Genomic DNA, 16320 nt, shown 5'->3' on the forward strand with positions numbered 1-16320 from the left:
GAGCACATAGACAATAATATTGGTTCAACAAAATATTCTGTATTATTTGATGGTTCATATACAGCAGATCGACAGCTGTGGCCCGAGTGCTGATTGTGGCTAGTGGCAGCAAGTGATCCCACTGAGGCAGCATAACAGCAACCGGCAGCGACAGCAGCCTTCCTGATGCAACACAGGAGTCTGCTTTGCAACACAATGAGCATGTGATTGGACTAGTGTAATCTGCTTGTGGCCGGGGGAGGGGGAGGGGGGGGGCTGGCTATCAGGGCTGTGCAGACACCTCTGAATCACACCCAGCACACTATAAGGCTGGTCGGAGTGTCAAATGACAGCACCTACTGAGAGGCCTCACTTCCATGGCACTATTTCAGCTTCGCCTAATTGCAGAGGTTACTCAATAAGACTGTAGCTTCTCGGCTGCACTTCTGAACACTGACTGGCATGTAGGCTGCACTAGACAAATGCATGGCTACAATGAAACGATGAAAAGAAGCTACTCTCTTAACAGGGGCATATATAAAAGGCTGTGCTGAAAAGTAATGCCTCCAATTTTTTTATGTGAAAACTCTTAAACCTTTTTAAATAAAATAAATGTTATTCACATTCTACATCTTTATTCTTCTTGTCTCCATATTTATTTCTCAAAAGAATCACCTTGGAAATGAACACATTTTTCCTACTAGGTAATATTTTGTTGATGCAATCACTGCAAAATGTTTGATTTTGTTGACAGAAACACAGCTTCCCTTCTGCTTGCAACATGTTATCACCATCAAAGTAAAACCCTTGAAGATGTTCTCTAAGTTTTGGAAACAGGTTGAAGTCGCATGGGTGCAATTCAGGACTATAAGTGGGATGATCGATGACTGTGAACCTGAGGCATTGGATTTTTGCAGATGTCACAGTGCTCCTGTGTGGTCTGGCATTGTCATGCTGAAAAAGAGGGTGTGCTATGTGTGGATGAACTCTTTGAATTTGAAATTCGATTACAGTGTGCTGTTTCTCATGCACCAACATAGTTATGTTATACACAGCTATGTTACACACTATAATTTGGAGCCCTCTAGCACCACCTGGCTGCACATATGTAGACATGAAGAATAAAGATGTAGAATGTTAATAACGTTTGTTTTATTTGAAAAGCTTTAAGAAATTCCTCAAGAAACTTCAAAGGCATTAATTTTCAGCACACCCTCGTAATTGTATTGGCTGGGTGTGCTGTGACAGGAGTTCTGTTCCTGTCACATAGCCATCTGTGATACGTTCTTTATGCTACATAATGTAGCAATTCAGCCCAACATCATAGACACTCTGAGTTGCAAAAACTATTGAGTGCCCAACTGCAAAATTACACGTGTGGGTGGCACACATACCCCTTGGCTTGCTGCTGTGGCCTGTTGAAATTGATATCACAACAGGTGGGCTACTGAGAGCTATGCACCACAGAAACCAAAGGCATCTCAAATACCACCCTCGTCTTTGGATACTGTCTCTACTACAGGAAACACTAGATCTATCACCACTCTTCCACTGCACTATGAGTAGCTTATCCAAAGAAATGCCCCCCCCCCCCTCTCCCCACATATCAGACAGTTTAATTGCTAGTGATCAACTGATGAAGCATTTACAACACAGTACATGGGTTTGAAGCAGTAGAGCTCATATAATACTAGAAATGCAAAAGTGACTGAAACACCCAATTGACAGCAGTGAGATTTTTTGGGGTAATCTAAGTGTACATCAAAAGGATGGATGGACAGATGGAAAATTTGGGTGATGTACTTATTCAGAAGAAACTCAGATCTACCAAGAGATCAATCAAGACATTGTGGGCAAGACAGAGTGCCACATGTGGGCACCAACTTACAATTCGGGCTCTCTAGAAACCACCAGAGTCAATCCCAGATTAACTTTAGAGAAAATCTCAGCCTTTCTAGTATGTATGTTCCCCTATCATACTGTCTTCATTGGAGGAACTTTAATCATCTGGTAATCAATTGGGAAAATTACAATTTTATGAATGATGGGTGTAACACGAGTCCTACAAAACTTTCCTAAATGGTTTGTCTGTGATCTACCTAGAAAAGATTGTTCAGAAGTCGACTCATGACAGAAATGTATTGGATCTAATAACAACTAGAATCATGAAGGAAGGCTGTATACATGGAAGAGACCTGGAGACACTGGATTGTTTCATATTGATTATATGGTCATGAGACAGATTTCAATACTTGATTTTAAAATGTGGTGCTTTGCCAGAGGCAGATGGTAGCTCCAAGCTTAATTTATTGGTTAGGAACTGCAGATTAAAAGTAAAGAATTTGCAAGAAGGAAGGAAATGAAGATTATAGTACCTGGATAAATTGAAGGTTGTTGAGAATTTCAGAGGCAGAATTAGGTAGCATTGGACCAAGACAAGGGTAAGGAACACAGTAGAAAACAAATGGGTAATTTCAAAAGATGATACAGTATAGGCGGCAGATGGTCAAATACGTAAAAATACAAAGTTTAGAAGGAATCCCTGTATGATAAAGGGGATACTGAATTTAAGTGATAGAAGGAGAAAATATAAAAATGCAGCAAGTAAAGCATGTGAAAGGGAAAATGGACATCTAAAAAATGAGATTTGCAGTGCTTAATAGTTCAGCAGTAATGGGTATAGAACAAATGTAAGACTGCAGAAGCATGCATCACTAGGGGAAAGGTAGATGCTGCCAATAGGACAATTAGTGAGACTTTTGGACGAAAGAGAAGTAGTTGTATGAATATCAAGAGCTCATATGGTGAGCCAGTACTAAGCAAATAAGGGAAAGCTGAAAGGTGGAAGGAATTTAAAAATGACTATACAAGCAAAACAAACTTGAGGAAATGTTACAAAAAGAGAAGAGGAAGTAGGTGAAGAAGAGATGGGAGATAAAAAAAAAAACTAGGTCCATAAAATAAATCATTCCTCCAATTCATTGGGATCTTTGGGAGAACCAGTCATGAGTAAATTATTCCACCTGGTTTACAAAATACATGAGGTAGGTGAAATACCCTCAGACTTCAAGAAGAGTAATACCAATTCCAAAGAAGGCAGGTGTGAATACTATCAAACCATCAGTTTAATAAATCATATTTGCAAAATATTGACACAAATTGTAGACAGAAGATAGGAAAAACTGACCTTGGGGAAGATCAGTTTGGGTTCTGGAGAAATGTAGAAACACACAAAGCAATACTGACTTTTAACTTACCCTAGAAGATAGGTCAAAGTGAGGCAAAACTATGTTTATAGGATTTGTAGATTTAGGAACTTTTTACACTGTTGATTGGAATAAACTGCTTGAAATTCTGAAAGTTGCAGGGATGAAATGTACCCAGGGAAAATATATCTACAGCTTTTAACCAAACAGCTCTTGTAACAGTTGAAGTACATGAAAGGGGAGCAGTGGCACAGAAGGGGATGAGAGTGTGACGGGGGGAAGGAATGTTTCTGTTTGCCAGTGTCACTGTAACACTCTCTCAGACTACAAAGGACTTGGAAGAGCAGTTGAATGGAATGGATAGTGTCTTGAAAGAGGATTATAAGATGAATAACAATAAAAGTAGAACAAGGGTAATGGAATGTAGTTGAAAAAAATCAGCCAGTGCTGAGGGAAAAGGATTAGGAAATGAGACACTGTTGTTGTTGTTGTAATGTTCTTTAGTCCAGAGACTGGTTAGATGCAGTTCTCCATGCTACTCTACTCTGTGCAAGCCTCTTAATCTTTGAATAACTACTGCTATTTACATCCTCCTGAATCTGCTTAGCATATTCATCTCTTGGTCTCCCTCTATGATTTTTTCCCTCCAGTATTAAATTGGTGATCCCTTGATGCCTCAGAACGTATCCTACTAACCAATCCCTTCTTCTAGTCAAGTTGTGCCACAAATTCCTCTTCTCCCAATTCTATTCAGTACCACCTCATTAGTTACGTGATCTACCTATCTAATCTTGGGCATTCTTCTGTAGCACCACATTTCAAAAGCTTCTAGTCTCTTCTTGTCTAAACTATTTATCATCTATGTTTCACTTCCATACATGGCTACACTCCATACAAATATTTTCGAAAACGATTTCCTGACACTTAAATATATACTCGATGTTAACAAATTTCTCTTCTTCAGAAACGCTTTCCTTGCCATAGCCGGTCTGCATTTTATATCCTCTCTACTTCAACCATCATCAGTTATTTCGCTCTCCTAATAGCAAAACTCATCTGCTTCTTTAAGTATGTCATTTACTAATCTAATTCCTGCAGCATCATCTGATTTCATTTGGCTACATTCCATTATTCTCATTTTGATTTTGCTGATGTTCATCTTATATCCTTCTTTCAAGACACTGTCCATTCCATTCAACTGCTCTTCCAGTCCTTTGCTGTCTCTGACAGAATTACAATATCGCTGGCAAACCTCAAAGTTTAATTTCTTCTCCATGGATTTAAATTCCTACTCCATTTTTTTCTTTTAGTCCCTTTACTGCTTGCTCAATATACAGATTAAATATGGGGGATAGGCTACAACCCTCTCTCACTCCCTTCTCAACCACTGCTTCCCTTTCATGCCCCTCGACTCTTATAACTGCCATCTGGTCTTTTTTTTTTAGGGCGCGAAGCTGCTACGGTCATTAGCACCCGGTCTGTAACTTAGGAAAAGGTAAAAAAAACGAAACTGGAAACCAGCAGCAATGGGAACAAAACTCAAAAAATTGGAGAAACTAAAAACAGAAGGAAAGCTTTAAAAAACCACTATAGAAGGGGGTTGGTTGTCCCCAAAAAGAGCTTCAAATGACTGACGTCATCTCACTGGCACTAATAAACTCGAGAATGCGATCGGCTGAGCATGTGTCATCTGCTAAAATGGAAGATATATCTGGCGACAGCTGTAGATGGGCGCGTAATGGAGTAAAATAGGGGCACTCAAGTAAAAGGTGTCTTACCGTCCACAGCTGAGAGCAGTCGGGACAGAGTGGGGGAGGATCGTCACTTAAAAGATGTCGATGGCTAAATGGACAGTGCCCTATCCAGAGTCTAGTTAAAATTACCTCCTCCCGACGACGCATTTGGGAGGAAGAGGTCCAAGCACAGAGAAGAGCTTTCATGTCCCGCAATTTATTATTGGGAAGTGTCGACCAATGTGCGTGCCATAAAAAAGCAACACGATGACATAAAACACTCTGTAGATCGGCGAAGGGAATCATGCGAATAGCTGGCCGAAGAAGAGAGACTGCTGCCTTGGCCGCTATATTGGCTGCCTCATTTCCACAGATACCAATGTGTCCTGGGATCCAGAGGAATGCCACAGAGACGACCCCCAAGTGGAGCAAGTGGAGGCAGTCCTGAATCCGGTGGACCAGAGGGTGGACAGGGCAGAGAGCTTGGAGAGCTGAGAGAATCTGAACAGATAACATACTGTATCAGCGATGGCGACGGATGTATTGGACAGCCTGGAGAACAGCGTAAAGCTCCGCAGTATAAACAGAACACTGCTCGGGAAGCCGAAATCGATTTGGGGTGTCACCAACAATAGAGGCACTCCCAACACCTAACAATGTTTTTGAGCCATCAGTGTAAATAAATGTGGCATCCTTCATTTGTGCGCTTAGAGCAGCAAATGCGCGACGATAAACAAGTGAAGGGGTACCATCCTTTGGAAACTGACAAAGGTCATGGAGCAGGCAGGTCCGGGGATGGAGCCAAGGCGGTGCTGTACCCCAAGATGTCAAGAAAGTTTTAGGAAAGCGGAAGGAAAGTGAATGGAGCAGTTGACGGAAGTGGACTCCCGGTGGTAGTAGGGAGGAAGGGCGGCCTGCATACCCTAAATCCAAGGAGGCATCGAAAAAAATGTCATGGGCCGGATTTGCAGGCATGGAAGACAGATGGCTAGCATAATGACTCAGAAGGACAGCTCACCGATTGGACAGCGGAGGTTCAGCAGTCTCAGCATAAAGGCTTTCCACAGGGCTGGTGTAAAAAGCTCCAGACACTAAACGTAATCCACAGTAGTAGATAGAGTCGAGACAACGAAGAATAGACGGCCGAGCAGAGGAGTAAACTATGCTTCCATAGTCCAATTTCGATTGCACTAAGGCGCGATAGAGGTGGAGAAGGACCACTCGGTCCGCTCCCCTGGAGGTACCATTCAGGACACGGAGGGTGTTGAGGGATCGCAGACAGTGAACGGAAATAAGAACCAAGAATTTAGCGACGTCCGAAAATGGAAGGTTGACAGATCCTAGATGTAAGGAAGGTGGAGGAAACTCCATACGATGCCAAAAATTAACACAAACGGTCTTACTGGGAGAAAAGCGGAAGCCGGTTTCGATGCTCCAAGAGTGGAGGTGATCGAAACATCCTTGAAGACGTCGTTCAAGAAGGCTGGTCCATTGAGAGCAGTGGTAGATCGCAAAATCATCCACAAAGAGGGAGCCCGAGACATCAGGAAGGAGACAATCCATGATTGGGTTTATGGTAATGGCAAACAGTACAACACTTAGCACGGAGCCCTGGGGTACCCCATTTTCTTGGAGAAAGTACGGGAGAGAGTAGTGTTCACCTGCACTCTAAATGTGCGCTCTGCCATCAATTCGCGAAGAAAAAGGGGCAGCCGACCTCGAAAGCCCCAAGAGAACAGTGTGCAGAGGATGCCTGTCCTCCAACAGGTATCGTATGCTCTCTCCAGATCAAAAAATATTGCTACTGTTTGGCGTTTCCGGAGAAAATTGTTCATGATATAAGTGGAGAGAGCAACAAGGTGGTCAACTGTAGAACGATGCTTTCGGAAACAGCATTGGGCAGGTGTTAAAAGACTGCGGGACTCCAGCCACCAAGCTAAACGGCAATTCACCATATTCTCCAAAACCTTACATACACTACTCATGAGAGAAATGGGGTGATAGCTAGAGGGGAGATGTTTGTCCTTTCCAGGTTTCGGACCAGGAACGACGATAGCTTCCCGCCATCGTCTGGGAAAAGTACTGTCGGTCCAAATTCGATTATAAAGGCGAAGGAGGTAACGCAGACTATGGTATGGTAAATGCAGCAACTTTTGGATGTGGATACCATCCGGTCCTGGGGCGGAGGAGCGAGAAGAAGAGAGTGCATGTTAGAGTTCCTGCATGGAGAAAACAGTGTTGTAGCTTTCGCGATTTTGAGAGGAGAAGGCAAGAGGTTGCATTTCCGCTGCGCGTTTCTTCGGGAGAAACGCTGGCAGGTAATTTGAAGAGCTTGAAATCTCAGCGAAGTGTTGACCCAATGAGTTAGAAATTGCGACGGGGTCCACTAATGTATCATGCGTGACAGTGAGTCCAGAGACCGGGGAGAAACTAGGCGCGCCAGATAACCGTCGAATCCGACTCCAGACTACCGAGGAGGGAGTGAAGGTGTTAAATGAGCTAGTAAAGAAGTCCCAGCTTGTCTTCTTGCTATCGCGGATGACTCAATGGCATCGCGCACGGAACTGCTTATAGTGGATACAGTTGGCCAAAGTAGGATGGTGTCTGAAAACGTGAAGAGCACGTCACCGCTCACGTACTGCATCACGGCATGCCTCGTTCCACCAAGGAACTGAGGGGCGCTGGGGCAATTCAGAGGTGCGAGGTATTGAACATTCTGCAGCTGTAAGAGTAACGTCTATAATATGAGTTACCTCATAGTCGACACTAGGAAAGTGACGGTCATCGAATGTCACTAGAGACGAAAAAAGTGTCCAATCGGCTTGGGCAAACTCCCAGTGTCGCGGGCACATATATGACAGTTGAGGCTGCAATCGAAGGACACATGGAAAGTGGTCACTCGAGTGTGTATCAGCAAGGGCGAACCATTCAAAATGCCGAGCTAGCAGAACAGTACCGACCGAAAGGTCCAAATGAGAGAAATTTGTCGTGGAGGCAGACAAAAATGTAGGGTCCCCCGTGTTGAGGCAAACAAGATCCGCTTGGTGGAAGACGTCTATCAATAGAGAGCCACGCGGACAAGGATGTGGAGATCCCCAAAGCGGGTGGTGGGCATTGAAGTCCCCAACCAGCAAATAGGGGGGTGGAAGCTGACCAAGAAGATGAAGGAGATCAGCTCGTACCATTGGTGTGGACAATGGAATGTATACAGTACAAAGAGAAAAGGTGTATCCAGAAAGGGAAAGACGGACAGCAACAGCTTGGAAGGAACTGTTTAATGGGATTGGGTGATAATGGAGATCATCATGGAGAAGAATCATGAGTCCTCCATGTGCTGGAGTGCCTGCAACAGAGGGGAGATCAAATCGGACTGACTGAAAATGGGGGAAAACAAAGCGGTCGTGGGGACGCAGCTTTGTTTCCTGAAGACAGAAGGTGACCGGCGAGTAGGATTGTAAGAGGATCAACAATTCATCCCGATTGGTTCGAATGCCGCAGATATTCCAATGGATAATGGACATAGGGTGGACAGAAAATGGAAGAATGTGACCAAGGTTGCCTTCAACTCAACGACTTCTTAGAGCTTGCGACTGACAGCGTGGAACGGTATTCAGCCGAAGGCAGAAGATCCTGATCCATAGGTTGTTCAGGAGCAGTTCATGCCACCAGCGATCGGCCGGTTGATTGGCTGCCAGCAGTGCGCCTCGACGACACAGAAGACGGCCGAGGGCAGCTACCACCAGGTGGTGCTGTAGATGAGACACGCCATGGCGGAGAAGGAGAGGAACTGGGTTTCTTAATAGCCTTCTTGGAAACAGGATGTTTAGATGAAGGAGGAACCAATGGTTGTGAAGTTGTGGTACGTAAAAAATCTTCACGAGTAGGCTCTTTTTTAGAAGTCCAGGTGTCTGACTTTTGGGCTCGAGATTTAGCAGAACCCGATAGAGGGTGAGCCATAGAGTGAGCAGGCGGAAGTGGGGAGGTTGAACAGGCGATCTTTGCGCTGGCCGATCTGACCACCATGGCACTAAAGGTGAGATCACAAGTCTGCGTGGCCACCTCCTTTGTTGGCCGAGGAGAGGCAAGGACAGTGCTGTATTTACCTGTCTGAGGCACAGTGGGCTTTCGACTGGCAAATAATTTTCTAGCAGCAAAGTCAAACACCTTTTCCTTCACTCTTATTTCCTGAATGAGCTTTTCGTCTTTAAAAATGGGGCAATATCTAGAGGAAGCAGCGTGGTCACCCATACAGTTGATGCAACGATGGAATGGAGGTGGACAAGCACCCTCCTGGACATCCTTGCCACACGTAACACATTTGGCCAAATTGGAACAGGACTGGCTGGTATGATTGAACCGCTGACACCGATAGCAACGCGTAGTGTTTGGGATGTAAGGGTGAACGGAAATTATCTCATAGCCCGCTTTTATGTTCGATGGGAGTTGAACTCTGTCAAATGTCAAGAAGACAGTACGAGTTGGAACGATGCTCATGTCAACCCTTTTCATGACTTGATGAACAGCCGTTACGCCCTGGTCAGACAGGTAGTGTTGAATTTCCTCATCAGACAATCCATCGAGGGAGCGTGTATAAACGACCCCACATGAGGAATTTAAAGTGCGGTGCGCTTCCACCCAGATAGGGAAGGTGTGTAGCAGTGAAGTACGCAGCAATTTTTGTGCCTGGAGGGCACTGACTGTTTCTAACAACAAGGTGCCATTTCGTAATCTGGAACAAGACTTTACAGGACCTGCAATTGCGTTGACACCTTTCTGAATAATAAAAGGGTTGACCATGGAGAAGTCGTGACCTTCATCAGACCGAGAAACAACAAGGAACTGTGGCAACGATGGAAGAACTGTCTGTGGCTGAGACGCATTGAACTTACACTTGTGAGCAGACATAGTAGAAGATGAGGAAACCATTGCGGAAGGATCCCCCATGATTACCGGCGTCTCTGATGGCGCGCTCCTCCCTTGTGGGGGCCCTCTCTAAGGGCACTCCCACCTTAGGTGATTGTTCACACCTCAGGTCACACCTCCCGAGAAACTGACGGAGGGACCAATCGGCACTTTCGGAAGGTATCAGCTCAGGTAATCACCCCTCCCTGGGCCTGACCGTTACCAGGGGGTACGTACGTGTCCTACCTGTCTACCCGGGGTGGGGAATTACGTGTTACCCTGTCACTGGCTATGCATGGAAATGCATGGGTCAGCCTTCAGACATGCACAGGGAGGAAAAAAGAGAAAGGGAAAAACAAAGGGAAAGGAAAGAAGAGAGGTCTCAAACGCCGCAGTGGAGAAAAGGGTAAAGAGAACAGGTAAGGAAAAGAGAAGGACAAAGGAAGGACGAAGACTTGTAAGCAGAGAAGGCGAAGAATGTGCTACATTTTCGAGCGTCCGTCTCCGGACATAGGCATAAAACATACCCCCAGAGGGGGAGAAAGGGAAGGAAAGAGACGGAGGCGAGGGGGGGGGGGGGGGGGGACGAAGATGGGGGATGGGGAAGGATGCGGCCCGGAAAGGACGGAGGGCCACACTAGCTCAGGGTCCCATGCTCGCTACACACGTATCCATAAAAGAGTTGTGGACCCCCTGGGGGGATCTGGTTTCTGTGCAAATTGTAAATAGCCTTTCGCTCCCTGTATTTTACCCCTGCCACCTTCAGAATTTGAAAGAGAGTACTCCAGTCAACATTGTCAAAAGTTTTCTCCAAGTCTACAAATGCTAGATACATAGGTTTGCCTTTTCTTAATCTATCTTCTAAGATAAGTCATAGGGTCAGTATAGCCTCACATGATCCAACATTTCTTTAGAATCCAAACTGATCTTCCCCGAGGTTGGCTTCTATCAGTTTTTCCATTCAACTGAAAAGAATTCGTGTTAGTATTTTGCAACCATGACTTATTAAACTGATAGTTCAGTAATTTTCACACCTATCAACACTTGCTTTCTTTGAGATTTCTAATAACTATATTCTTCTTGAAGTCTGAGGGTATTTCGCCTGTGTCATACATGTTACTCACCATATGGCAGAGTTTTGTTGTGGCTTGCTTTCCCAAGGCTATCAGCAGTTCTAATGGAATTTTGTCTACTCCCGGGGCCTTATTTCAACTTTCTTTCAGTGCTTTGTCAAATTCTTCATGCAATATCATATATCCCTTCTCGTCTTTCTCTCTGTCCTCTTCCATTTTCATAATATTGCCATCAAGTACATCGCCCTTGTGTAGACCCTCTATATACTCCTTCCACCTTCCTGCTTTCCCTTCTTTGCTTAGGACTGGTTTTCCATATAAGCTCTTGATATTCATACATGTATTCCTCTTTTCTCCAAAGGTCTGTTTAATTTTCCCCAGTGATTTATGCCTCTACATCCTTACATTTTTCCTGTAGCCATTCCTGTTTAGCCATTTTACACTTCCTGTCAATCTCATTTTTGAGACGTTTGTATTCCTCTTTGCGTGCTTCATTTACTGCATTTTTATATTTTCTCCTTTCATCAATTAAATTCAGTATCTCCTCTGTTACATAAGGATTTCTATGAGCCCTCGTCTTTTTACCTATTTGATCCTCTGCTGCCTTCAATATTTCATCTCTCAAAGCTACCCATTCTTCTTCTACTGTATTTCTCTCCTCTGTTCTTGTCAATCATTCCCTAATGCTCTCTCTGAAACACTCTACAACATCTGGTTCTAAATCCAGGTCCTATCTCCTTAAATTCCTACCTTTGTGCAGGTTCTTCAGTTTTAATCTACAGTTCATAACAAATAAATTGTGGTCAGAATCCACATCTGCCCCTAGAAATGCCTTCCAGTTCAAAACCTGGTTCCTAAATCTCTGTCTTACCAATCTGAAACCTCCCAGTGTCTCCAAGTCTCTTCCACACATGCAACCTTCTTTCATGATTCTTAAACAAAGTGTTAGCTATGATTAAGTTGTGCTCCATGCAAAATTCTACCAGACGGTGGCTTCCCTTTCATTCTGTACCCCCAGTCCACATTCACCCACTACCCCTCCTTCTCTTCCTTTTCCTGCTATCAAATTCCAGACCCCCCATGACTATTAAATTTTCCTCTCCCTTAACTATCTGAATAATTTATTTTATTGCAGCATAGATTTCTTCAATATCTTCATCATCTGTAGAACTAGTTGGCACATAAACGTGTACTACAGTGTTAGGCGTGGGCTTCATGTCTATCTTGGCTACAACAATGCATTCACTATGCTGTTTGTAGTAGCTCATCCATACTCCTATTTTTTTATTCTTTATTAAACCTACTCCTGCATTACTCTTATTTGATTTTGTGTTTGTAATTCTGTATTTACCTGACCAGAAGTCTTGTTCCTCCTGCCACTGAACTTCACTAATTCCCACTATATCTAACTTTCATTTATCCATTTCCCTTTTTAAGTTTTCTAACCTACCTGCCTGATTAAGCGATCTGACATTCCACACTCATATCTGTAGAATGCCAGTTTTCTTTCTCCTGATAACGGCATCCTCTTGAGTAGTCCCCACCCAGAGATCCGAATGGGGGACTATTTTACCTCCGGAATATTTTACCAAAGAGGATGCCATCATCATTTACCCATACAGTAAAGCTGCATCCCCTCAGGAAAAATTACAGCTGTAGTTTCCCCTTTCTTTCAGCCATTTGTAGTACCGGCACAGCAAGGCCATTTTGGTTAATGTTACAAGACCAGATCAGTCAATCATCCGGACTGTTGCCCCTGCAACTACTGAAAAGGACACACTTGTCTGGTCTCTCAACAGATACCCCTCCGTTGTGGCTGCACCTACAGTACGGCTGTTTGTATCACTGAGGCCTCCCCACCAGTGACAAGGTCCATCATGATTCATGGGGGGGGGGGGGGGGGGGGGGAGATGAGACACTAAAAGCAGTCAGTTAGCTTTGCTAATAGGTAGCCAAATAACTGACAACAGCTGAAGTAAAAAGGGTATAAGAGACAGTCTGGGAGCAGCAAGAAAAGGAAAAAAGAGAAGAGGAGCTTTTGAAGTGTAGTGTTGTAGATTAGTGCTGAAGATTAGATGGCTAAATTGAATAACAAATTAGGATGTACTGAATTGAAATGGGTAAAAAAAATTATTGCACTGCTTGACTGAAAGAAGGGATCGATTAGTAGGGTATATCTTGAGGCATCAGTCAGGGAGTTGTTAATTTGGTAATGGAAGGAACTGGAGAAAAGGGGGGGGGGGGGGATTTTAGAGGGAAACTAGAACAGAAAGATGGTTCAAATGGATGGTATGTTGTGGTAGTTACACAGAGATCAATGACAGCCAAAGGACGTGAGGTCTTTGAGGATATCCATACAGAAATTGCTACAAATGATAATGAACAGTTTTAGCAACAGTGATCCCAAAAATACAAAGGGCAACTAGAAAAGGTAGAAGGAGTTACATGTCCAGCAAACTAGATACAGAGACAGTATAGTCATATGTTAATAAGGAACTCAAAACATACAACTCTGGAGGGGAGCATGCATAAGAACCAAGACTCAGGTTTAGAAGAAGAGTTGAACATGCACTTGATAGATACATACCTAGTAGAACATTTCATGATGTGAGGGACCTTTCATGATAGGCTTGTGCACCTTTGTAAAGAAAATTCTAAAGAAATAGAGACTACTGCATAATAAGTGTTGAAAAAAAGCAAGGGGCCATAGATTGTGATGTGGAATGAAATGTATTTCGCTTTCAAGGTGTCAACACATGAAATGACTAATGTTGCGCAATACTATGAAAAGATCACTCAGAAATGACAAAGAAATTCTGATCATACGTAATGGCCAAAGTTTAGTGTTCAGGCACTCATGGACGAGGCAGGGGCTGAAATTGAAAGCAGCAAAGCAAAGCACTGCAAAGATGAGTGACACATATGTTAGTGTCTGTGATAATGAGAAACAGTTGAAATCGAACAAAGCTCCAGGGTTTGAGTAAATCCCTATCAAATACTATACCAAATTTGCAGTAGAGGTAGCCCTTCTTAACTGTAGTCTATGAAATGTGTTTTATTCATCTCATATCATACACAATTTCAGAATATACGTCTGATGCACAGGAGACACGTCAAGGCTACAATTTGCTTATTTAAAATTTTTCACACTTACAATAATACTTTGTGGAGACTTTACTTACTTAAAATTTGTCAAACTTAAAGTATTTGCATCTACTATCACTTTCATAAATTTTTATTCCATTTTAGAGATCCAGCTCACAGTATCACTTCGTCCTTCATGAAATCTTCCACAGAGTAGTAGCATCATAAAATTAGAAAATCATGTAACTTACTTTTTAAAATATTTATCTTCATATTCATTATGTCACACCTTTTTATTGTGTTGTGAATTTTCATGGCTATATACCGAGGAGTCTGAGCACGCAGTTTTAAGCAATGAGACGTGAAAATAAAGTTTTCTTTATGTCTTGTGTCATATGAGTGTTCAAAATTATTTTTTTTAAATAGATCAGCTCTGCTCTGTAGGAAAAGAACCAACTCAAAGATCTATAAAGAGGGGACAGTTAAAAATTTTAGGTCTTTAAAATACGGTCGACATGATGCCCTCGGCTGTGCAGATATTACAGGAAGTATAGAGATGGGGTGACAATTTCCCGTATCATCTTTTGTAGCATTTTTAAACAATGATTTTACTTCCACGTATTTTGAGAGAACAGGGAAGTAACCCTCTTCAGAGGATTTGTTTATTACGAGAGAGAGGATGAGCTATTATGTTGTAGCTATTATGTTGTAAACTTTTTTAATTATTTTGGTGGGTATCCCATCCCAGTCAGCAGAGGTTTTGTCTTTTAAGGAAGGTATGCTGAGACTGTGTTGAATTTTTTAAGAAATTCACTGGTATTGCCTTTTAACCCAAGACTATTAACTTTCTGCTCATAATTTGCTATGTCTAAATCAGATTTTGCTACACTTATGAAGTACTCATTGAAGCACTCAGATATTTGAGCTGGATTTACAACTGATTTTTCTGAAGTTTGTTTTTTGAAATGCCTTGTTTGTGATTTCGGACACCTAATTCAGACTTAACTACAGACCATATTGCCCTTGTTTTATTTTTCTGCCCTAGAATGATTTTGTTTTTTGCCATTTGTTTTGAAGCTTTCACAACTTTTAAAAAAATAGTTTTATAGTTTGTAAGATATCTTACAAAATCAGGATCTTTTTTGTACTTCAGCTGATTGTGTAGCTTCAACTCATTGGATGTTTTTAGTCCTGGTGTGATCCATCTTATCTTGCTTGATGTTTTGTTGCAATATGATCTCAGTGGGAAAGTTTCATTAAATACTTCAAGAAAACTGTTTAAGAACGTACTAAAGTTTTCATTTGTTGAATCACCATTGCCGAAACACCACTTAACTATACTTAGTTTCTCACGGAATATTTTAATATTTGTTTTATTGAAACTTCTTTTGATGTAAGTTTTTTTTATGTTATGTTTATCAGTTTTTGGCAGTGAGACAAACAAGGCCGAGTGATCAGAAAGTCCTAAGTCCAAACAGAATTTATGAATATTATCAAAGTAGTAATTTGTTACAATGTTGTCGATGCATGTTGCTGAGTGGATATTTTCTCTGGTGAACTCCAAAAAATTTAGTTTAAAACCAGACTTTTTGATTGAATCAATAAATTTTGTTGATTCTTTATTGTGATTTGCAGTATCTATATTAAAATCAGTTGCTATTACAATTTTTTCTTCTTTTCTTTCTTTAGTTTACCTAATAAGCACTGGAATTTAGTGAGGGATGGTGTGAGTAAAGCCCTTTCTAGAATTCTGTAAATTGAAATGATTGACATATTAAGGTCTTTAAGCTCTACACAACAAGTTTCGAATATGCAATCTTTGTTTAAACAATTAAAATCTATTTTCACTTCATAACTTATAGAGGAGTCCAGGAGTATGCTGCAACCTCCGTGAGATTTTTTCTCCCTGCAATAACTGCTTGCAATATTGAAGTTTTCAATTTTATTTAAAATATTTATTGTATTAGAGGTAAGCCAGTGCAGGGCTACATTTAAACAAATAGTTTTTATGTTTTTACATTCTGAGTGAAGAATTTGTAACTCATCGAGTTTGTAGCTTAGGCTGCTGGAGGATTTAGAATTTAAGCCATTTATGTTCCAGCGCATCAAATAAGAATTTTCGCTTGTTTTAATGGTGTCAAGCATACATTTTCGTAGATATTCTTTAGCAGTTTTCTTTTTAGCTAATAGGCATTTTTCTTTTACATCCCCTCCAGTAAATATTAGCTTCCCTTAGTTTTAATGATTTTACAAACATCCATAAACATTTTGCTGATGGTCATCGATCCTAGTCTGTTTAGATGTAGTCCATCCTTGGTTAACATTCATTGCCCAAAAACGTAT

This window comes from Schistocerca serialis, chromosome 2 (genome assembly GCF_023864345.2).
Source record: "Schistocerca serialis cubense isolate TAMUIC-IGC-003099 chromosome 2, iqSchSeri2.2, whole genome shotgun sequence".
Lineage (NCBI taxonomy): Eukaryota > Metazoa > Arthropoda > Insecta > Orthoptera > Acrididae > Schistocerca > Schistocerca serialis.